The 24,873-nt window shown below is 41.3% G+C and overlaps 1 protein-coding gene and 1 long non-coding RNA gene across 3 annotated transcripts in view; both read left to right on the top strand.

Moving 5' to 3' along the window:
• The window catches only part of LOC131043539 (uncharacterized), a 108,996-nt gene that overhangs the window by 24,381 nt on the left and 59,742 nt on the right, over positions 1–24,873 (top strand). The gene's annotated exons all lie outside the window — the stretch shown is intronic.
• LOC131043540 (uncharacterized) lies at positions 1,005–1,887 on the top strand. The gene is made up of 2 exons (XR_009105536.2): positions 1,005–1,617; positions 1,743–1,887. It is a non-coding gene; the product is annotated as an uncharacterized LOC131043540 (long non-coding RNA).

Here is a 24,873-nt window from a genome sequence, read left to right as displayed (position 1 = left end):
CCCAAGGCTCCTTACACGAGAACCATAGCTTCTTCCTCCTAAACTCATTACGTGTCTCTTGATCCATCCTAGGAGGAGGTGGTGCACTCTTGTGTTGTGTAGAGGATCTCTAAAATTTTTTAGAGCCCTTGGAAAACTTCTTATTTGACTAATAAGAAGTGGGTGGTGGTGTAGTCTCTAGGTCCAGGGTAGTCTAAATAGCCTCATGTAGGGTCCTAGGCTTAAGCGCCCTATGATAGTAAATCCCCATCCCTCATTAGGGTTAGGGAAGAAGTTAAGATGGGTCTAAATATAACAAATATTGATTGTATTATGAATAATAATTCATTCAGTAGTTTAGTAATATGAATTGAAACATATTAATGCATAGTAATGCATGTCAACCTTTGGGAAACAGCAGCTTCCTAATAGGGGACATTACAATTTGCCTTAGCTTCAATCCTTCCTGTCTATGTGTAAGGAGCATACGTAGTGGAATCAAACTCCAACACCCAACAATGAGTGGAGTGATGTGAATAAACTTTAAAACTGATCTAAACAATTACAATAAATGCTGAAACACATATACAAAAACATAACAATGCAACCATTACATAGTAATTTACATGGGGAAATTCTTTTGGTTAAAATTCCACTCTCCAAAGTAACCCGATGCATTATTTATCAGCAAGAATAGGTTAAATACACTTGTAAACCAAGCTTTTATATGACTCTAATCAACAATCCGTTTTGGAATTATTTCAGCAGCATTCTAACTTTTGGTTTACACTTGTGATTATACAATTCACTACAACTCCCAAGTACCATAGCGTAATTAATTTTAATGTGGCCCTTGGCCTTAAAATTAATTGTATTGATATAATTGATTAATGTTTAGGGCTGAGCCCCAATTTGGATAGCTTGTAATTGGGCTGGGCCCAAATAGATATCAATGTAACTTGTGAATGTTAAGGGCAGGCCCTATTTGGGCACTCAACTTATGTAACTTATAATGGTTATGGGGCAAGACCTATTCATTGTGTAACTTGTATTTAACCTAGACCTATTCATCTTGGCAGGAATATTGACAAGGCCGACCTAGGCATAAGGGTTAAAGGCATGTATATAAAGGAAGTGACTTGAGGTCACAAGATACACATTCAGCGAATATCCTCTATCTTCATCAAGTAGCGAATTGCCTTCTGTAATCAGTGAATTATCTCAGTTATAGCGAATCAGTATTAGAAGTCAGCAAACTTGATTGGAAGATCAACGAACATAATCTAGAGGTCAGCGAACTCCTTCTAGCTGTGAGCGAACTACTAGTCAGCAATCTGCCCTTATGTTCTGATCTGCAATCTTTAGCAAGAGAAGTAGAGTTACAGCCCAGAGAACCCTATCAAGATTGAGCGAACGTCTTGCAAGGCTGAGTGAGTAAACTTCATACAAAGACAACGAACTCAAATCTGGGCTGCCAAATTGAGCTATAGGGATTTGATTCTTCAAATTGTTATATCTCAGATAAGTTGTGCTTGTGCCCTAGAAGGCTATATTTTAAATCTGCTCTGTGGTTAATATAATACAATCTGAGATAGTTGTTGCTGGGTTTTTCACTTCAAAGAGGGAGGTTTTCCCAGGGTATGTGTGTTATACACATGATTTTCTGTTCTATACTGCTAATCTGATTGCTAAAACTAACATGGTATCAGAGCAGATTCCTTCTATAAAGCCTAATAGCTTGAAGGTAGATCCTGTTTTTGCAGACTAGGGCTGAAATAGTTTAGCGTGAATGATTGGGAATGGATTGTATCAGATAGTTCTACAACAACATAACAGCTTGAAGTTTGAGGGCATCAATGAGGCCGTAACGAGAGTATGAAGGCTTCAAATAAAATCTTAGAATACAGGTGTCATTATTCCTCTACTCTCCTTTGTTTACTTCTGTTAAGAAGGGTTCGAGGATTTGTTTGCTTTGTTGTTATTGGTATTAGTTCCTTTTTTGGGGTCTTAACTAGAGCACATGGTTTTCTTGTTTGTTAACTATCTCATCAGAGATATGTTGGTTTTGTACATTTGTTTTCTTCTAGCTTCACACCCTAGTATTCCTTGTATTTTATTAAGGGTTTGTATAATTGTCATCCTAGGGTTTGTGACTGTCACTCTAGTTCGAGTTATGGAAGTTGATATTTGGTTATTCTCTATTATGCATACCTCAACATTATTCTTAACCCAAATTCATGATTTGCTATGAGGAATATGCAATGATCCAAATATCAATGATGTTATTAATCTGAATATTGATGACGCTTTGATGCGATGATCTGAATATATCATAAAATATAGTGGTCTATTCTTCTTCATTCATCGTGGCACATATGCTTGGTATTTAGTTTGTATGGGAACACTCCCTATTACATTTTGAAGTAAACGTTTATTAAATAGTAATGCTTGATTAGTTTCTGCTTTCTTTTCATTAAAGCTTAATATACTTGAGACTTTGTTCAATTTCTTGATGATGAAACCTAAGAACAATTTAGAACAAAAGTTTCTAACCTATTGAACAGACAGAATGATGTGGGCGCTCCCACCATGTAGATTTTGTGGCCTCAGTTTTTTTGGTATTTATCAATGATATGTTTGTGTTCAACTATACAATGTGTCTCTTCAATTAAGTGGTTGGTGCTTACATAATTATCCTGTATTCCTTCTGATTAGTTTTACGAATTGGCTGAAAAGACAGCTTGGCTTATGTACACTATTTTTTCTGAAGACATACACTTATTTTAGCTCTTCTAATCAGTCATTATTTTTGCAATTCAATAATACAATAATATGATCAGATGTGATCAACATATGACATTTTCAGTTCTTGCACAAGCACGGTTATCTTACTGTTATTTGTTCAACAATTTACAGAATATGGTGTAGTTTTATACTATGATTGAAGGTATTCGAATTGATCATATTATATCACAGCGACCTCATTTAGGAAGAGCGATTGATGACTAGAGAGCCACCAAATTTGAATTAAGGCAATTCACAGGGTTGAAGGGTGAAGTTCCAAGCGACCCTTGCATGTAACTCCAATATGTCGTCGCTGAGCTGAAGGTAGATGATATGTGATGGCAAGGGTCGAAGGCCACACATCCATCGAAGATCCATGGGCTTGAAAATGGAACATCTTAAGAACGTTGGTGGATTGTGTGGGAGTCTAGCCAATAAAGAGATAAGTTCTTTTATATTTGAATCATGTTCATGAATTTTCATTAATTCATTCTATTGGGATGTTGAATCATGTTTGATTGATGTTTCTTTTCGAGATAGTCTTGAACTATTATGCTTCAAGCTTCAGAGGGAGCTTGGGAATAGACATGAGAGCCCATACAAGCTTTCAGCTCATTCCTTCACTTGAGAAGATGGTTGAAGGTATGCAATGTTCATAATGATTGTGCTATGGGTCCTTTTCGTAGAAAGTGAAAGTAAGGGAAAAGAAAAATTATCTCATTCTAACTTATGAAAACTCATGATGGTTGCTTTCCTTAGTGGATTCTTATACTATGTAATCTTCATAAGATCTGGTTGTCACAACTTTATATTAAGGATTAAGAGAGAGTTCTATGTTTCCTACAATCCTCAATAAAATGCCTTGATGAAAGAGTTGACAATATTCTATAAGCTTAGGATTTTGTAAGCATGATGCTGATCCTATCGGTTTAATGTTGAAATGCTAATTCTGATTTACATATGATTTCTAACTAGAAAGAGTTAGTTTCAGAATTTGAAATAAAACTAGGCTTAATGCATTACTCTCTAGAGTTAGAAGTATGCCAAGGATCCGATGAATTGATATCTGAATAATGGATTGCAACGTTTCTACAACTAACTCTGATTCTGCAGATCCATTGGAGTACAGACAGCTGATTGGTTCTTTGATATATCTAGTTAACACTAGACCGAATATTTGTTATGCAGTGAGTGCCCTCAGCCAGTTCATGAACAAATCGAAGCATGTTCATCTTGTTGCAGCCAAGCATATTCTGAGTTATTTGCGAGGCATAGTTGGCTATGGGTTGAAGTATCCAATCAACACTGCCATCACCTTGTAATGCTACTCTGATTCTGATTGGGCAGGAAGTGTAACCGATAGGAAGAACACTTCAGGAATTTGTTTCAGTTTGGGTTCTGTTGTTGTCTCCTGGGCCAGCAGGAAACAGTCCTTAGTTGCACTAAGTACTGTAGAAGGTGAGTACATTGCGTCAAGTGTGGCGTCAAGAGAAGCAGTGTGGCTTCGCAAGCTTCTTGCTAGGTTGTTCGGATAACCTTGGGAACCCACTGTCATTCATTGTGACAATCAGAGTTGTATTAAGATGTCTGCTAATCCCGTGTTTTATGACAGGTCAAAACATGTGGAAACTCATTATCACTATATTCGTGATATGGTACAGAGGGGTGCCATTCAGCTGAAATATGTCAACACTGATGAACAGATTGCAGAGAGAGACTTGGAGTTGTTGAGAACACAACTTTGGTTGATCTCAGTCCCATTGATGCACTAAGTTGCATCTTCCACCCTCTATGGGCAACGCAAGGTGGAGTCACCCTCTGCGGGCAATGCAAGGTGACATTGGATCCTTCTCAGGGACAAGTTGAGGTGAAAGACCTCTTCCACCCTCTGCGGGCAATGCAAGGTGGTGTTGTATTCTTCTCTGGGAGAAGTTGAGGTGACAGACCTCTTCCACCCTCCATGGGCAATGTAAGGTGGATCCATCCTCTGCGGGTATGCATGTGGGTATCATGGAAGGAATCCATGATGTATCTTGGAACCATCCTCTGTGGGAATGCATGATGGATATCATGGAAAGAGTCCATGAAGCATGGTCACGTTGTAACTTGATTATTCAAGGGATCATCCCTAGCTAAGAGGGAGTGTTGAAATGTAGCTAGGTCGAATCCCTAGCGTAATTAATTTTTAATGTGGCCCTTGGCCTTAAAACTAATTGTATTGATATAATTGATTAATGTTTAGGGCTGAGCCCCAATTTGGATAGCTTATAATTGGGCTAGGTCCAAATAGATATCAATGTAACTTGTGAATGTTAAGGACATGCCCTATTTGGGCGCTCAACTTATGTAACTTATAATGGTTATGGGGCAAGACCTATTCATTGTGTAACTTGTATTTAACCTAGACCTATTCTTCTTGGCGGGAATATTGACAAGGCCGACCTAGGAATAAGGGTTAAAGGCATGTATATAAAGGAAGTGACTTTAGGTCACAAGACACATGTTCAACGAATATCCTCTATCTTCATCAAGTAGCGAATTACCTTCTATAATCAGCGAATTATCTTCAGTGATAGCGAATCAGTATTAGAAGTCAGCGAACTCCTTCCAGCTGTGAGCGAAGTACTAGTCAGCAATCTGCTCTTGTGTTCTGATCTGCAATCTTCAGCAAGCAAAGTAGATTTACAGCCCAGCGAACCCTATCAAGATTGAGCGAACATCTTGCAAGGCTGAGTAAACTTCATTCAAAGACAGCGAACTCAAATCTGCGCTGCCAAATTGAGCTACAGGGATTTGATTCTTCAAATTGTTATATCTCAGATAAGTTTTGCTTGTGCCCTAGAAGGCAATATTGTAAATCTGCTCTGTGGTTAATATAATACAATCTGAGATAGTTGTTGCTGGGTTTTTCACCTCCAAGAGGGAGGTTTTCCCAGGGTACGTGTGTTATGCGTATGATTTACTTTGCATTCTGATTTTTTGTTGTATACTGCTAATCTTTATTGCTAAAACTAACATAATTTACATGGGGAAAACCTTTTGGTTAAAATTCCACACTCCAAAGTAACCCGATGCATTATTTAGCAGCAAGAATAGGTTAAATACACTTGTAAACCAAGCTTTTATGACTCTAATCAACAATCCGTTTTGGAGTTATTTCAGCAGCATTCTAGCTTTTGGTTTACACTTGTGGTTATACAATTCACCACAACTCCCAAGTACCAATTTATAAAAGATAAAATACAACCAACAAACGGAAACCCAAAACAATAATCAAATACTACCCACAAATGTGCTCAAAGATGGAGAACAAGGTGGTTCATCGAGGGATTGATCCTCTCGCTGTGCAAAAAGATGAAAGTAGTGCTTCCATCCTCGTACACTGATGCTTACAATCGGGCAATGGACATTGAGAGTGAAAACAAAACATCTTCCCAAGGGAAGAGGAAGATCGAAGATGACGAGAGCACCGAAGGTAGTAATGATGAAGAATTTAAAACGATTCAGGCCCTTCAACGATATGTTGAGAATGATGAAAGAATTGAAGGCTGAGAAAGGAATCAATAAAGAAAGTAATGAACTATGGTGTACCAAGTGTGAAATTGAGGGGCACACGAAAGGTAATTGTCCTAACAAGATGTTTTGTGAGATTTGCCAGGGGATAGGTCATTCAATAAAGGAGTGTCCATTTGAAGACTAGAAGTACGCAAGCACTCTTCACACAAAGAGAGTCCAGCCCATCGAAACTACAAAATGTATCACTAGGCGGTTATGGAAATCAACGAGGGCAAAATTAAATACAGTACAACCCCAAAGGATGTCCTGTCATATAGTGTCGACAATGTAGTGAATGGGGACACTTTGTGAGAGACTACCAGAATAAGAAAGACACCATACAATTATTGTGCAAATGGTGTGAACCGGGGAATCATGAAGACACCGACTTCGAATAATTTCCAATGGAACTGCAAGTACGTCATTGCGAGAGTTAGAGAAGAACATAGTTTGACATGTGCTATAGACAAACATACCCATCAAGGTGACAAACCTTCTTCGAACTATGCCACAATTGAGACTGGCAATTACCAACACAGTCAGTGATGACACAGTTAGCCAAGACAATATAAACCACAAGAGGAATTGATAGGGAAACCACCATGTGAAGGGAATGAGGCCAATGATCCAATGTTGCTGACGTGAGCATTGTGTTATCCTCATTTTTGTTTCCAAAAATGAAGGACCACTACATGAAATTTTTGTGAAAAAAATGAAATTTTTTACTCTATGGCATGCTTCCCGAGGCAGAATTTTGACTAATCCTTGGACTGGCTTAATCCTCAGTCTATCCTCGAACTACTTTTCGAATTTCGTCAAATTCTGGGTTCGTTTGCTATGTCTTTCTTTCAATTTCGAGTTTTAAAACCTCGACTGCAAGTGGAGAATTTTCTTCAAGTTGCAAGTTTTAATGATATTCATTGTTTTGGTTGTTGTAGGGGAATTTTTAGCTTATTACATGTGCATCTTTATTAAAAGATGTTACTTGCAATTTGTTTTAAATTTCCCTTTCTTGTTTTTGTCTTTTTTATTGTTTTTTGGTCTTGTTTGGTTAAAATAGGGATTTTTTCGCACAATTACAAGTAAACTTGCAGTTTGGTCAAAAAACCCCTACTTTAATGGTTTTTGCATGTAATAGGGATTTTAAATCCCCATTACATATGTGCAAGTATTTCTAACTTGTTGTAGGGATTTTATTTCCCTTATACAAGTAATTAAAACTTGTATTCCTCTCCAAAAAACCCGATTTTGCCTTGCAAGTGCTTTTTTGACAATTTTAAACTTGTCATTTGCTCCAAAAAACCCGATTTTGGCTAGTAAGTGAAAAAGTCGAAAATAAAACTTGCAGTTTGCTCCAAAAAACCCGATTTTGGCTAGTAAGTGAAAAAGTGGAAAATAAAACTTGTCATTCTCTCCCAAAAACCTGATTTGCATTCCCTTATGCAAAATCGAACTTGTCTTTCATTCCAAGAAATCCGAAATGCAAAAAAAAAATGGTTTTGAAGAATTCAAAGCAATTTTTTGTGGAGATTTTCTAGGGAGGAAAGGCATTTTTGCTTCTACCCTATTTTCATGCATTCATGGACATCTTTCACGCCAAATCGTGGTTGCATTGATTGGTTTTTCGCCCTAAATCAGCAACCATGTTTTTCATAAATGCCACTTTTTGAGGGATTAAATCTTCAACAAACTCCACTCTCCTAAATCGTTTTGCCCTTTCTCATCTAGGCATGGAGTTTAGGAGGATTGTTGAGCTATTAAATGATGCCATTTGGTGTGCAAATGATGGCCACGTTTTTTCCACGTGACTCCTTTGGCTACGCTTTGCAAACACTTATCATCATTTCTTCTACTTCCTCCTTAGGCGTTTTGTTCTAATCCTCTTGGGTGTGCTCTCTCATTGGCACTTTGATCTTCCAAATTTGGGATTGCTGCTACATTTATCAGTTTGGGGATTTTTTGCAAAAACATGTTAAGGGTTTTGGCATTGCGGATTGCTTCTATTTTTGGTCTTCCTTCTTCTTTCCAAAAATTGGTTGCATTTTTGGAGAAGCATTTGTAGTTTCAAGAAAGGTATGGCTTCTTTCCTTTCTCTCCTTTATTTTATCATTTTCTTGCTTTCTTAGTTTTCTTTCTTAGTTGCATTTTTGTAAATATGTGTTGTTCTTCCCCCCAAAAATCAGTTTTTGTGAGAGGATTTTCCCCCTTGGTATGCAATTTTCGAATTGCATTGTTCTTCCTAAAAAATTTCCTCCTTGCTTGTATTCGGGATTTTTAATCTCGATTACAAGTGTTGCCGGGAATAATCATTATGTTATGTTGTTATATTATGTTTATGTTGTTGTCGGTAATAATGAGTTACGGCGGTCAGTTAGTTAGCCGACGGGTAGGTAGTTGGAGTCGCGACGGTTGTGTCGCACCCCTTCGGGTATTATATGTGGTGTACCTTTTCTTCGAAGTAGGATCATGTTAGTCGTGTCAGATGTAATGTTATAAGCACTTATTGTACATGGATTGTGGAATTAACATAGAGACTGGTTATTTAATGTATTTCCATTATGTTCTGTGCATTTACTTTCTACATTTAACCGTTTACCTGAGAGGGCAAACATTTGTCGCCGCTGCCTAGACGTACTTGGGAACAGAAGACACGGATGGCGCACAGACACAATGGGCCTACCCGTTGGTGAAGTGAACCCAGAGGTCGACAACGCGCGGATAAAACTTTACACAGGAGAAGACACGGCAACGCGAGAATTTTCAATTTTGCTCCAAGTAGCCATTCAGACATACGTTCGACGAGAAGCAGTGGAGGCAGAAATCCCACCAAGTGCCGTGTGGACAGCGCTGGAGGTTAGCCCGGCAGTAAACCGGTTAATGAACCACCTCCCCCGGTTGCTTGCACAGGCATCGCTGGCACAACAGGCCCGCCTGGAGGAGATTGCCCAGGAAGAGCGACGACAACAAATCCTGCAACGCTACGAAGAGAACAGCCGACGGGAAACAGAACGAGATGGCGCCAGGCCAGGAGGAAATTGAACCTTGTAATAATCCCGACACACTGCTGATATAAATTGTGGCCGAAAGGCAAAATAAAAATAAAAATAATAAAAGTTTTTTTGTGTACATGGCGTGTGTTTGCTGTGTATGGAAGTGACTTATGCCCAATAGACTAAATAAGGACAAAAATAAAAAGATACAGAGTGACGAATGGGAAGTGGCACAAACCGCATTGAATCTCAGACAGCAGATAGAACGAAGGCGTAGGCTAAAGCAGCTTGCCGAGGGACGACCGGCCGAGGGGTTGCCCGAAGGGAACCCAAGAGGTGTCACGGAGGTTGCGGAGGCAGAGATAGATGGAGAGAACTACACTGTCTACACTGTTGTAGGGCTGCCAGAAGGAGTCACGGAGGGTGCCGAAGGAGAACTCTATAGTTCGCCAGAATACCACCGTAGGGCAAGAAGCCGCGAAGAGTTGGTGGAACAAACAAGGCGAAGTCTAAACCTGATCGACGCTACTAGAGACTTGCTAAAGAATTTGTCCATTTCAGAGGACAACCGGAGGGAGACAATGAAAGGTGACGGTACGACCGAAGGTGCCGAGGGAGCACAAGGGTACCGTACGGGAGGCAATTTGTTTGGTTTGGTGTCAGCAACTTTTTCCGGAGGACCCACGAGTGGAGGTTCAGTTGTAGGAGGCGGAGGATCGCCAGGTACAAGCACACAAGGAATTAGAGGAGCGAGACCCAGCGGTGGGATGGCAAGTAAACAAAAATTGCCAAAGTTCATAGGGGAGGGCAAGGAAGACCCCTTACGGCACTGTCGTACATGTGAAACCATTTGGTCCGCCAACGGAGTAACAGACCAGGATGAGTGGGTACAGCAGTTCCCAGCCACGTTACGAGGAGTTGCCATAGATTGGTACTCCGATGTGGACAAGCAAGAAGTGGCCACGTGGGCCAATCTACAGAAGGAATTCATGGGGGAGTTTCGGTTGCTCCGTGATGACAATGAAATTGTAACGGAGATATACAGTATCAAACAAGGTACCAGGGAGACAGTACGGGCATACAGTCGGAGGCTGAAAGAACTCTTGGGTAAAATGGAAAGCCAACCCGCAGATGGATTGAAGAAACGATGGTTCGTTGAAGGGTTGAAATCCTCCCTACGGAGGAAGATGAAAATTGTACCCCCAACATCATATGACGACGCTTATAATAGGGCGATGGACCTGGAGAGCGAACACAAAACATCAAAGAAGAAGAAAAGTAATAAATCCTCATCCGAGGATGATGACTCTTCACAGGAAAGCAGTAGCGATGACGAGGCTGGCAAACGGGTGCAAGCGCTCCAGAAAGACATGGAGCGAGTGAGAAAAGAATTCAAAATAATGAGAAGCACTGGTCAGAACGAAGGGGACATATGGTGCACTGAGTGAAAAGAGGAAGGGCACACAAAGGGTACTTGCCAAAAGAAGGCATTCTGCGAGATTTGCCAAGTGATGGGACACTCCACCAAGGAGTGCCCATACAACATGAAAACCCGAAGTACGGAAATGAACCAGGTGCTGTTCACGGAGCAGGCCACAACATCCGCACCAGCGGGTACCGGCCAACATACTAACACAACGGCATCATCTGGAGGATATCGAGACAACAGACGCGGCGGTGGAAGGAATAGCAACAATAACAATAACGGAAGCTGTATCCAGTATGATGCCAAGGGCCGACCAATTATCCAATGTAGGGCTTGTAATCAGTGGGGGCACTTCGCCCATGATTGCACAAAGGAAGTCACCCCTCAGCACCTCTGCCGTTGGTGTGGGCCAGGCGACCATGAGGATGCAAATTGCCCGCAGGCAGGGGTTAATTGTAATATCCCTTGGCTAATCTGACCCTGTTTTGCTTATATGAACACCAAGGAATATTGTCAAACATTTGGCATACAATGTTTGAAGCCGCTGTAGTGAATTCTTTCTTTGTCTTCTTTGGGTTTGTAGGCTGCAAATGAAGTTATGGAAAGCTTCTAACAATGCAAAGTTGTTATAGAAATGATATACTAGCTGATTTAGACCTTTCCACACATATGTAATGACTGAAATTAACTAGTACAGCTAGTTGACATTAAGACAAACACTTGTCATGCATCCCAAAGTACACCTACAGCCATTAGGCATTTAAGCAAACAATTGGCATGAAAGCTAAATGGCTGATCAATGTTGAATGTTACCATGAATGTGGAATATGCAAATTATATCTCCATTAAACATATGCAACCTCCAAATATTTCATGATATAATCATAATAGAAAATGATGCAATGAAGTAATGATTTTCTAATACAATGACCATAGATATAAAACCTGGTATTTCAATGGCTGCCTTGGTATATTGGTTTGATTCTCCTCATATGCAAATCCCTTGTCAAATATATATAGCTGTTCAACCTTTCTAAATCCCTTTCTATAGAACTCCAACTACTGTAGCGCACTGTTCACGGCACTGTTCATGCGCACTGTTCACGGGGGTACTGTAGACGCGGGTACTGTAGCAGCTCACAAAATAAATAATGACAATGCATTGGCAATGTTTCCTCCAATATGGTCTTTCAACTTCCAGATGAAATTCATTAATCAGCTCAACATTCCATGGATTCTTCTTCAATTTGTGCATAAATAGTGACCCTGAATGAAGTCACTCCCAATGGCAAATATCAGTGATTATTTCAGCACCTCAGATGCCCTAAACTTCGAAGAATTTACGCTCTCCAAAGTGCAAAGGTTGAAACCCTGGTTTCTTCCTCTCTCAAACTTCTCCCATTTCAAAAATTACAATTCATCAATTGGATGCCGAGAATGAACTCTTGCCTTTCTTTTTATTCTTTCTTTAAGAGAGCTCAAACACCTTCCTGGCCAATGTGGGATAAAAGATTTATTCCCACATTAAATTATTCACTTAACACACTTTATTATATTAAAGTGACTTTATTATTATAAAGTTACTTTAGAACTTTATAATAATATTAAAATATTAAATAAATCACTTAAGTCACTTAAACTTTAATATCTCTTGATGTACTTGTCTGATTGCTAAGCCATCTGAGCCCGGAGTTGACTCTCCCTGTTCTCCATGCGATTGGATGCCTGTCTAAAAATAGAAACCCTGAATAGTAACTTACTATAAATAGTAAGTGTGCCAATCTGAGTCAAAAAACTTGTGCAAAGGCCAAAACCTGAATGCAGCTGAAGAGTAATGTCTCTAATCACCAAGTAACTGCCACACGAGGCCCTCTATCAATAATTGTTAGCCTACGAGGGTCAAATGATAGGCTAATTCTTACAAACTCTGATGCTCACAAAATGGGGACATTACATTAATCTCGTCAACATTGAGAAGGCTGAGAAGACTGGTGAGAAAGAAGTACTGGCGATCACCCGCGCTCAGACGAAAAAAGCCACTTATCCCGACCCTCGTACGGAGAAGGAGAGATTACGGGAGGCAAAGGCCAATATTGAACGTGAGATGACGACCGAACGACGGGACAATGAGGTGGCGAGTACATCATCCTGTACGGAAGCGGAAAATAACATCATTGGGCAAATCTTGCAGATAGAGGTGCCGATAAAGGTAAAAGACCTTCTAGACTCTATGCCACAATTGAGGACTGCCATCCTCACCAATGTGCAAAGCACTGCATTATCGAGTGCACCACAGGTAGGGGTTCCTGCCACCGCATTGTCGAGTGCACCACAAGTACGGGTTTTTGCCACCGCATCGTCGAGTGCACCATAGGTAGGGGTTCCCGCCACCGCTTCAAAGAGTACACCACAGGTGGAGGTTTCCGTCAGCCCTTTGATTGACCCGATGTTACTAGCCTTGAGCAGTGGTAGACACCTAGCTATGGTAGAAATGGGTATCCGTGGGACCATTCTGAAGGACACCATTGTGGACGGGGGATCTGGGGTGAATGTACTACCAGAAGAAACATGGAAGTGGTTGGGGAAGCCCACCCTATGGCCACCCACATTCAACCTGGTGGGAGCGGACCAACACGGCATTAAGCCACTCGGCCTGTTGATGGCCCAGCAAGTGACAATTGGTACACAACCATTCTTGTTAGATTTCGTGGTTATTCCCTTGAAGAAGAAAGGCTATGACGCCATCCTGGGGAGAGCGTGGTTGATCAATGCGAGGGTAAACCACAACTGGAAGAAAAATACACTTTCCATGGAGAAGGGAGGGCGGAAATATACCATTGACCTACACACCCAAGATGTCAGCGAAGAGATCGCCTGTTCAGACTCGGACTCAGAGGACCCTAATAAAGGGGAAGGGGGTCCCGATGAAAGCAAGGGCAAGAACTCGATGGAGCCGAATAGTGAAGGGGTGCTCGAATTGGAGGGATGTTCTGAAAGTGAGGTATGCTCACTTAACGGGCTCTTCCACTGGCAAATGGAGGATTACGAAATGTTCCAAAGCTACAGGCTCGAAGTAGAGGAACCGAAGCAACCAACAGAGGTGTACCTGCCGGAATACAAAGAATATTGGAAGGGAGACGCCCCAAACCCTGGCGACGTAGATAATCCGAAGAGTGTTGGCAACGATTGGAACCCTGTATGGAAGACCGCAGTCTTCAAAATCTTTATTATTCTTCTTTTTCTTATGTACGGGAAGGAGGTCGTGGTCCCTGTAGAATTTGTGGTTCCAGGTCTTCCGATGGCCATTGAAAATAGACTTGCCACCAACGGGCCCAAATTGAAACCCTACCACGCGAAGCGCGCAGGGGACCCGAGAGGCCGGATGGACACCCGAGAGGCCGAAGGGGGACCCGAGAGGATGGAAGGGGACCTAAGAGGCCGGGCAGGCGACTCGAGAGGCACGGGACAAAAGCAGGAGACTTTTGGGCGAGGAAAACCGAGAAGGATGAAGGGCGATCCTAGAGACAGGGGACCCGAGCTGAAGACTCTGTAGACAACTTAAAAAAAAAAAAAAATCCGTACGGTCAAAAAAAAAAAAAAAAAAAAATTTTAAAAATGAAAAAATTTGAAAAAAAAAACCGTAGTCGTATGACAGCGACCGTACGGTCAAAAAAAAAAAAAGAAAAAAAAAAGGGACGGACCTACGGTGGGCCACCGGCGGTGGTAACACCGACGGCGACCACCGTGCGGTGGACCACCGGTGGTGGTAACACCGTACGGTGGACCACCGGCGGTGGCACCCGCAACTACAAAGCCGCACAACACACAGCCCGCAGCTGCACAACTCACCCGCCCGCACACTCACGCGCCGAACAGCCCACAGCCGCACAGCGCGAAGCCGCACAGCCATGCAACCGCACAAACACACACGCAGTCGCTTCGTCGTCAGTGGTCACTGTACGGTTGAACTGCGTTGGGCATGCGGAAGGAGGAACGTATGGTGTGCACAGTTGAGCATGTTGTCGGTATGTTGGAGGTGTGTCCGTACGGTAAGAAGGGTGTCGACCGCACGGGAAGGTGGTCGCACGATCGGAGGTGCCAGTGCTGTTGTTGACCGTACAGGGAGGTTGTATGGCCGGGGTGCCATCGGGGACATTACAGTGCAAAAAAAAAACAAAAAAAAAAACAACGACGACCAGATTTAAAATGATTCGCTGGAGTTTGAAGCCAGGACACTGAAAATTCAGAGTGGAAAAGAAGGGTTTTTTGCATCTTAAAATATCACAGAAATGTTGTGCGCCATGGACTTTCGTATGGTTTTGAGGGTTGTAAATTGGTGTTGGCGGCGGGGGCGTTGCCCCTCGACCCCACTGGGGGCATTGCCCCCAAACCCCCAGTTTATTTTGAGCTACAGCAGACCACGGGAAGTGTTGTGGTTGTCCGTATTGTGAGAAAGAAGCCTGCAGCTAAGCATTGGCGGGGAAGCCATAAGCTGTAGAGGGAGACGGATTTGGAGGTTGCGAACAAACAGAGTTTGAGGGAAGGCATTGCAGGTCCGCACAGTTGTATGACACCAGGGAGTTATTCAGTTCAGTTTTTAGCCTTTGGTGAGTGTGATGGAGGATTTGAGGTGTCTCCTAGCATTTGTGCCAGCGGATTGTGGCCACCTCCAGGCATGACTGGTACGCTTTGAGGAACTCGGAGTATGTCTCGGCTGGACGTGAGGTTGCCTTGGTGGATGCACAGAGGGCTCGGGAGGAGCTGACCACCAAGTTGGAGGCAATAGTTGCGTGAGACTTAGTTCAGCGTACCTAGGAGTTGGATGCCGGGAGAGCAGCACGGGTGGCCATCGAGGACAAATTGGCTAGGGAGATAGTATCAATTGAGTAGCAATTGGTGGAAGCTGAGACTGAAAAACGTGTTTTGCAGACAAGTTTGGGTTAGGCACAGGAGGACTGTGATGGCAAAGGAAGCAATATTGGTGAAATCCGCACTTGAGCATCGGATGGTAGCAGAAAAGGGTTTTCAGGCGAGGACGCAGCAAGTGTATAAGATCTGGGCCCGACTGGCGTCAGTAGTTCCTCCCGTTCATCTTTATTTTGTATTAAGTCGTCGGAGTCGACTTCTTTTCTTGGGGGGGATGATGTTGCCGGGAATAATCATTATGCTATGTTGTTATATTATGTTTATGTTGTCGTCGGTAATAATGAGTTATGGCGGTCAGTTAGTTAGCCGACGGGTAGGTAGTTGGAGTCACGACGGTTGTGTCGCACCCCTTCGGGTATTATATATGGTGTACCTTTTCTTCGAAGTAGGATCATGTTAGTCGTGTTAGATGTAATGTTATAAGCACTTATTGTACATGGACCGTGGAATTAACATAGAGACTGGTTATTTAATGTATTTCCATTATGTTCTGTGCATTTACTTTCTACATTTAACCGTTTACCCGAGAGGGCAAACAACAAGTTCGTTGGAAATTCTTGTTCTTCCCCTATGGTTAAGGAATTTAACCATTTTTGGTTAAAATTCCAAATTAAAAAATGTGAAATACCCCTCCCTTGCAAATTCGGGTTTTGAAAACCGGATTACATGTTGAATAGTTCTTCCCATTTTCATGAAAATGACTTTCCCGGATTTTCCCATTTCTATCCATTCATGTTCCCCATATCCGTACTTTCCATTTCCATCATTTCCCGCAAGTCAAAATCTCATTTTTCGTCCATTTCTCCATTTTTGAATTTACAAGTGTACTTGTATTCGGGTTTTAAAACCTCGATTGCATGTATGTCCTTTCCAACTTGTATACTTGCGAAAATTCTCCCAAGATCCGAAATTGGTCAAAGTCAAGATTTTCCCATTTCTACATATTTCCCCTCTTCCTCTCACAAAATCGTGAAATTCAAGAATCAAAGTTTTACCCATTTGGAGAAGGAAGAATGATATTTGCAGCGGACTATGATGTTGCCTTAACTCTCTTAAGTCTTCATCACAGCATTCTAGGTTCACAATCAATGTCAGATTTGCCGACATCTCCAACTCCAAAGAAAATGAAATACAAATATGACAAATATCAGAATGAGGTTGCACCTTCCCAGGTTTCTTCTCCTTTGGATCGCATCAGAGACGCGGAGATAGGGCACTTTGATATGGCAGAATTCGTCAATAGAGTAGAAAATCCACAGGATAATAACTTGCAGCGGCTGTTGGACAGCCATATCCATCATGCATCTTCCTTCCCAGTGGCTGCCCTAGAACCTGAGTTTGTTCTTGCATGCGCCCATCATTTTGACAAGGAATCAAGAGTCATCAAAAATGATGATGGTAAAGCTATAATTTGTCTCGATGCGGATACAATTGAGAAGGTCTTCAGAATACCTTCTGCACCTGTTTATATGGAAATCACCAAAGAAAGTGCAGCGGAATATTACGTGAAGAGGGAAAAAGATTGCAAGTGACACATCAATAGGTGGATCCAAGAGCCACATCCTTCCTTCTCAAGGTGGGCAAAGTTGTACCGTTGTGATTTCAAATGGGAGATAGGAGACACCATCACTCTTCTCAACAGGATGATGGGCCTTGAGCATTCCAATGTCTTTGAGCCATGGATGTATCAGTTCATTATGTTCATACGGCAATCACATCACATTTCATGGGGGGAAGTCATCAGCGATGCCTTGTGCGAACAACTTGTAGCAGTTCCTACCACCATGACCTTCTTCATGAATTCCTATTTGGTATATTTAGCAGCATCACTTAGACACTTTCCAGGTCTTTCTACCAAGGGTGATTGCTCACTTATACCAGTTTGGGAATATTATGACCAGTTGCTGTTGAAACCCAGCAAACTGCATTTCAGAAGGGTCCAAGATGCATTCTTCGGATATTTCATGTGTCAGTGTGACAGAAATCTCAGGAACAAGAGAGTATTAGATGAGGCATGGGTCAAGGTGTTTGAGTATGGGTGTTTGTTTCTACAATTTCCCACCTTCACCTATATGAGGATAGGATGCTATGATGGTCAGCCATACATGCTTCCGAGATACCCAACCGATAAGATAATTCTTATGGAGTTGGGAAGACAGATCATGGCTGTTCACACTTTTCAGCCTGCTAGACACAAGGTTGGAATGGGGATCTCTACCACAAACCCATTGAAAATTGGCCGATACTCCCTTGTCACATCTGTGAAGGCTAAGGCCATGGAGGCTGAATTGCAGGAAATCAAGCTCAAAAGGTTTAAACCTAGAGCTGATTTTGATTATAGATGTATGAAGGAGAAAATCAAGAAATACTTTGTGCATGTTCATCGCATTGAAGACATCTGGGTAGATCTCTGCATAGAAGCCGAAGTCCTCAAGATGGATTACTGCAGGCTCACTGTTGAGCAAATTGTTGATTTGAACTTGGCGGATATCCCACAATGGATGATTGATGACGGGCATATACTTGATCCTGAATACACTTCACGGAGGGTTGAGGAAGCTCCACTTCCTTTGATCCAATTGTCGCACAAAGAGTGCATCTCCATCCTTGATAGATTTCAGCCTATCTTGGCCAACACTAATGCATGGCTGAAAAGTAATGCTGTTAGACTTATCAAAATCAAGGTTGGTAAAGAAGATGATTCTACGGGGCCTCTTGGACGGAAATTTGAGATTCAGATTGACAACAAGGAGGGTGCTTCATCTTCGGGCACAAGGATCAAGTTACGAGTCAGTCGTGCAGTAGTGCTTCCTCCTGAGGAGACGACTATTCGTGGGAAGGAAAAATCACGATTCCATGTTCAGGTGATCGATCTGGATAATCCAGAAGAGGGGCAACAATCTGATGACGCTCCTAAGTCTCCAGTTTTAGACTCGCCTCATGAGGCCATTCCTCCAGTTTCCATTGAGACGCCTCTTTCTCCTCCTGATTTGCTTGTGGATGAGTCTCCTCAGAATGCAATTCCCATTTCAGCGTACGAGCCATCTCCTGATCATCAACAAGAAAGTGTGTTGAAAGTTCTTGAAGATATTCCTACTTGCATCCAGTTATCAGAAATTGATACTTCCACTTCTGGTTTTGAAGAATTCATGAGGCAATCTTCATGCCCATTGGTAACTGAGCAAACCGTGGTCGCTGTCCAAACAGATATTCCTCCAAGGATGACCACGGTAATTCAAACAGAAACTGCTTCTCCTTTGCCTACGGCTACTACTGGAAGAGAGTTGATGACTTTGCCTCCATGGCTTAGTTCTTTCACCTCGAAAAGGAAGAAGCAAGAGATCTCACCTGATGCCTTTGACTATCAGCAACTGAAACAGTCCATATCTAAAGTTGCTAAGAAGGCCAAGACTATCTCCAAAGTAACGGTTGACAGTAACAAGATGAAAGTAGCTGAAATTGTGGAACCTATTGCAGATAAACCACTTGATGAAATGTCAGCTGCTGATTATAAGGTTACAAGGATAGAGGTGGGCAAACAAACGCATGAGGTCATTAAACATGATGCTCAGTTTTTTGTTGCTTCATTGGTGCAAAGGTGTGATGATCTTCTAGCAAAGAAAAACAAGCTAGAAGAGGAAAACCAACAGCTTAAGGCAGCCATTCATAAAATCACAAAACCTGCTGCTGAAGGAAGTAACTCCATAGGTTCTTTTGGTTCCCAAGAATCGATTCGTGGAGTGGAAAGGGCTGCTCAAAAGGTACAAGCATTGGATTCCTGGGTTGATCAACTTCATGATCAATGTGTACAATTAATGAAAGACATTTTTCAAATAATGTCTAAACTAGAGACCATTGAGGAGAAACTGGATCAGACTTCTAACACTTTCAAAAAGAATCTGGAAAGTGTTGAGGATGGTCTAACAATCTGGCGTACCATGCCGCAACAATAGTTGAGTATTTTGCAGGAGCATGCCATCATCTCTTCCAGGGTCATGTACTTGGAATTTGAAGAACTCCTAGAAAACAAGACCCTTGTTCTTAAATCCCTCATTGAGGAGATTGGTGATGCAAGGAGATTCCGGGGTGAAGTTTACCGAGATATTGTCTCACATTGTGAAAGGGCCTCTTGCAACATAGTAAGTCAGGATGGAGAGCTGATTCCAGAAGAAGAAGTTCTTGCTGATTTATAGATGAGGATTCATAATGAATGGAGGAGTGAACAATTCTCGGCAGCTTCGATTCAAGCATTGATGAAACACCAAGCCTTTTTGCATGAAATCCAGTCTATCCTGGATAAAAACAATTCTGCGCTCCTCCGCTATCACGACACTATTGTGAAGACTATGGTTGTTGCCAAGAACACCCATGAACCGAATCTCGATGAATTACAAGCGAGCATCCAAAAATTTCAAGGATTTGTGTCTTCATAAAATGCAACTTAAGTGTTTTTAAACACTTAGTTGAATTTTCCCTCTTTTGTAATCTTTAGTTGTAATTTAGTTTTGACAAGTTACATGTAAAAGAATTTTTTGTAAAACGCAAGTTACACATTACTTGCACTTTTATAATTACATGTAAGGCAACTACAAGTTGTGTCCGATTAGGACTGTAGTTGGAATAAGTCTTAGTTGGAGTAACTCTTAGTTAGTTAATGAAGTCCCAGTTAGTTATTGAATGAGTCTTGGTGGTTGAGAGAATCTCTCAAGTTAGTTAGGATCCTCCCACCTTTTTCTCAAGGCTCCTCTTCTATAAATACTTGAGGGGGTCAATTGTAATTTTTATCTTTTGGGAAAGCAAGCAAAAACTCTACCAAATTTACAGCAAGAAGTCTTTGAGCTTATGTATGTGAATTTAAGGTTTTGAAAAATAATAAAGAAGGATTACTCAAGTTTTGAGTCTTTGAGCTACATGTTTGAGTTTGAATCTTTTTATTTCTTCCATGTGAAGTGTTTCTAAAAGAGCTTAGTCCAATCTGATTTGAAGTCTTTGAGTTGCAAGTAGAGAAGATTAATTAAAATAGGACTCTCTTGAAGGAGTAGCAAGTCTTTGAGCTTGCGTCTATTCTCGAGGAAAAATTACTATTTGATAAGAAATAGCAGCAAGTCTTTGAGCTTGCATTAGTTCCTGTCTTTGTGTTGAAAGAATAGATTATTCCAGTCTTTGAGCTGTTATCTTTTATTCGTTGTAAAATTTAGTATAGCAAAGGGTAGATAGGACTTCTAATAGTCAAGTCTTTGAGCTTGATGTTGCTGTCCCGTCCCGAAGGAAGTGACATAAGTCTTTGCGCTTTCAGGAAACTTCATTTCTTTTCTCTCATTTCACTTGAAAGTAGTTATTGCTATTCATTTTCAATCGCTATCATTTTCTGTGAAGAGAAAAGGATATTGTCTTTCTTGAAGAAAGAAGGAAGACTGCTGTATCATCTTGTTTTTATTTCAGTTTTAGTTAGATGGGGGGAGCCTTCCCTTAATTAGGAGAGTTTTTACTCGTGTGCTGTGGTTGTGTTGACGTGTATTTTATACACCATCATACACAGAATAAAATACCAATAGGCATCTTATCCTCTCTTGAGAAAATAGTCTCTAACTGCTGAAGATCTGCATAAAGGATCAGTTAGGTAGACTCCAAGGTTCTTTTAGTAGGGTCTCTACGTGTGGACAAGCTTTTAGTGGTATGATGTGATTTGCTGTTTCCTCCAAGGGGCCTTACGTATTCCAAAAGTTCAAAAATTTTCTAAACTAAAGAAACTTTCAAAAATAGCAAAAGGAGTAGGGTTTAAAAGAGGTCTAATCTAGCCTAACCCTATGAATGACTTAGTATGGATGAGACTTGGCAAGATTCAACCAACTTCAATTTTGCCATAAGATAACAACTCAATTGAAATTAGTGCGATCTTCTAAGGTAATAAAATGATACTCAATACATCAAAGATCAAGGACACTACTATGAAGGTACATATCCAAGATACAATAATGATTGAAGATTAAAGGACTCAATGTATTCTCCAGTCGACCACGCAAGGCGTTCCTACAATCAGCAAGAAGCTAGTGGTTTGGATTACGAATCCTACCAAATATCAAATCTCACACTTAGTCTTTCAAATTAACAAACTACTTTGATTGAGCACGATTCAAGTAGATCAAACAACCATGAAGATAACTCAAGAAATTTGCAACAAAACACCATAACTTCAATATTTTATTGATTTCCAAGTCATCATATACAACAATTGCTTGAATTTCTTTCTTCAAAACTCAATCTTGCTACAAAATAAAATTGCTTCTAACTCTAATCTCTCTTACATCAACTATTGACTATTACTCTATTCCTCTATTACACTATTATTCAATGAAATGAAAAATGGGGGTATAAATAGCATCCCCGATTACAATGAAAGGTCCAGATTGAAAGTAAATCAACGGACAAGATCATGACACCTAAACCCTAATTAGGGTTTGTTACAAATGACCTCCTTTTTACTGAATAATATTAAATACATAGCCAAATATTAAATTTGGCACAAAAACCTAGGAGGTATCAACCAATGAGAAATAAGATGTCATGTCATCTGTAACAACCTTTCATCTAGAATCTTATTCCCTTTCCAATTCTCTTTCTTAGCATATGCAATGAATTTTGTCACGATTCCTTCGATTTCTGTGATTGGAATCTCGGGAAGATTCTTCATACTCTCTTCTAAGTGGATGACCTGATCGAACGCATCTAGAAGAGTTGCGTCCCATGAAGGTTCAAGTTCCTTCGTTCTGTCAATCAGGAGCATGGTGGAAAACATCTGATCATACTGCTCATCTGTAACATCTGTGTCCTTGCAAAAGATGATCTTGATTCTATCCTCAAATTCCTGCATATCCACATCTGTCTCGACCTCGATCCTTCTGCCAAGAATGGTACGAAGTACCTCAAATACTCTGTTCTGGATCGGATTAATCACCTCCTCAACTTGGCCACATCTAACACTGATGTCTTCAAAGAAAACATTCTTCATATGGAGTAAGGTTGACCACTGAAACAAACTGTGAGAATCACCTTCCAAGATCTTCTCCTGCGCTAAAATTCTCCTTGATGTATGTCTTATAACTTTCAAGACAGGAATGATAACGTCCTTGGTATGGGCAAATGCAGCTACTGTTATCATCAATTTGTGGATTATCTCAAGAACTTCGATGGCTTGATGAATGATCTTCATCATCCTTGTAACAAACTCTATAGCCACTGTATGAGATCTATCCATCCAACTACATGTACGTTGAACCAGGTTCCTGAATCTTTTTGCTTCGTTGATTGATTGAAGTGGCAATGCTTGTACTGGTGATCTAACTGGATCCTGACGTCCCAAAGGTTCATTGATGTGACTGAAATACGTCCTCCATGCACCGACCTCTCTCTCAAGCTTTCTATTTTTTTCTACTTCTTCTCTAAGCTTGTCCTTCAATGCCTCAAATGTGTCGGTGGCATCATCCATTGTCTGCTCTGCAGTGGATGGTCCTAACTCAATTGTCTGAATATCATAATCCTCTGCTAGGATCTCACCCTCATATTTGTCTGCTGCCGGTGTAGCTATCTGCAGTTTTCTGGATCCAGTCTCATCTCGAATCATCTTGGACATCTTTGTAGCCTTCTTCTTCCCCGTTACTTCATGTGAACATCCAACAAGGCTCTCTAAATCAATTGCGTTGTCTTCGTCCTCTACTACGATCACCTTAGTCAATCTTTCCTTTAACCAATCTGGGATATTCGATCTTGTCTCTTGAACTTGAATCTCTTTATGTACCATTTCTTCTTCTTTGGGAGGAGATGTCATTTCATTATCTTCTTCTAACTCATAGTCCTGGAGAGATCCATCTGACGAACCATGCTGTGCCTGTCCTTCCTCCTGCCTGTCATTTTGTACCATAGACTCCATGGACTCTTCCACTTGAATTGTTCTATTCTCTGGTCTAGAAGAAGTACCTGGTGTTCGATCTTTGTTGGTACCTTGCTTTTTCTTGGAAGACTCTTTCTTTTCTGACCTTTCTTTTCTCTTCGAACCTCTTGGATGGAGATTGCCTTCACTGGCACATCGAAGGTTACCTTCACCTGAATTCCTAGGATTAGGATTGCCTTCACTCACACTAGCTCCACCTTCGGCTGATTTCTTTTCCAAAGTAAAAGACATAGCTATGCCTTGCTCTCTCAACTTCTGATGCTGAACGTCTACCCATCTGCGAGTACAAGACAAGACTGGTGCCATCAAAGCATCTAAATCCACGACCTCAGGCTCATTCCAATCCAACCTTATTGTTTTGCTTTCTCTATCATAGGAAGACTGGATATGTCTGCCATTGTCCTGAGCTTGATCGGCCACTCTGTAAATCCTGCATTTCCTGATGAAATCCAAAGGCAATCTAGAATGCATCTTTCGCTTCACTTCAAGATCATCTAGGAGGTTCATCATAAAATCTTCAATCTGGTGCTCATGTCTGAATCTTCTGCTGACTGTCTCCTCTAAATGTCCATGTGGATCAAAGCTTTCTCTCCAAGCAAAAGATGAAAAAGAATACAAGGCTAACTCCTTCTCTGCGTCATCCATGGTTAAAACATTAGGACATACCTCAACTGAATTACCCAAAATAATAGGTACTTGGACTCCATTCTGATGTCTGTGTCTGAATGCCTTCGCATATGCTGCTAACTGCCTTGTTACTTCAAGTAACACAATTCTGTCTGTCGGATACCTCGGCAACATGTATGGAGGTAAAGGACATCCATGCACTCTAATGTAAGTGAACTTGGGAAACTGAATGAACCAAGCACCGTACCTCTTGATGAATTCCTGGGCATCCTGGGATAATCTGTTGTGAATTCCACCTTGCAATGTCCTCGTGATGTTCATCGTGAAGGTATCATTAACTAACTTGTAGTTTTTCCCTGGCGGATGATGCAAGTAGGCATAAGAATCACAAGCTCTGACCTCGCCGGGTCCTCTTCCAATCACTCCTCTGTGAGGTAGTCTTGCGTACTCAACACTCCTGATCAAAGCATAGATGACATATGAACTCATGTGGAAGGACTTAGTAGCCCTGAGTCTCCTCAACTGTACGTCTAAACAATGGCTAATCATCCTAGCCCAATGTATCGTACCTTTACCTTGAACAATCACCTGGATGAAGTAAAACATCCACTTCTCAAAATAGAAGGCATGAGGTGCTC

This window comes from Cryptomeria japonica, chromosome 2 (assembly GCF_030272615.1).
Source record: "Cryptomeria japonica chromosome 2, Sugi_1.0, whole genome shotgun sequence".
NCBI lineage: Eukaryota > Viridiplantae > Streptophyta > Pinopsida > Cupressales > Cupressaceae > Cryptomeria > Cryptomeria japonica.
The sequence above is the reverse complement of the archived record's forward strand: the minus strand, read 5'-3'. Positions and strand labels throughout refer to the sequence as shown.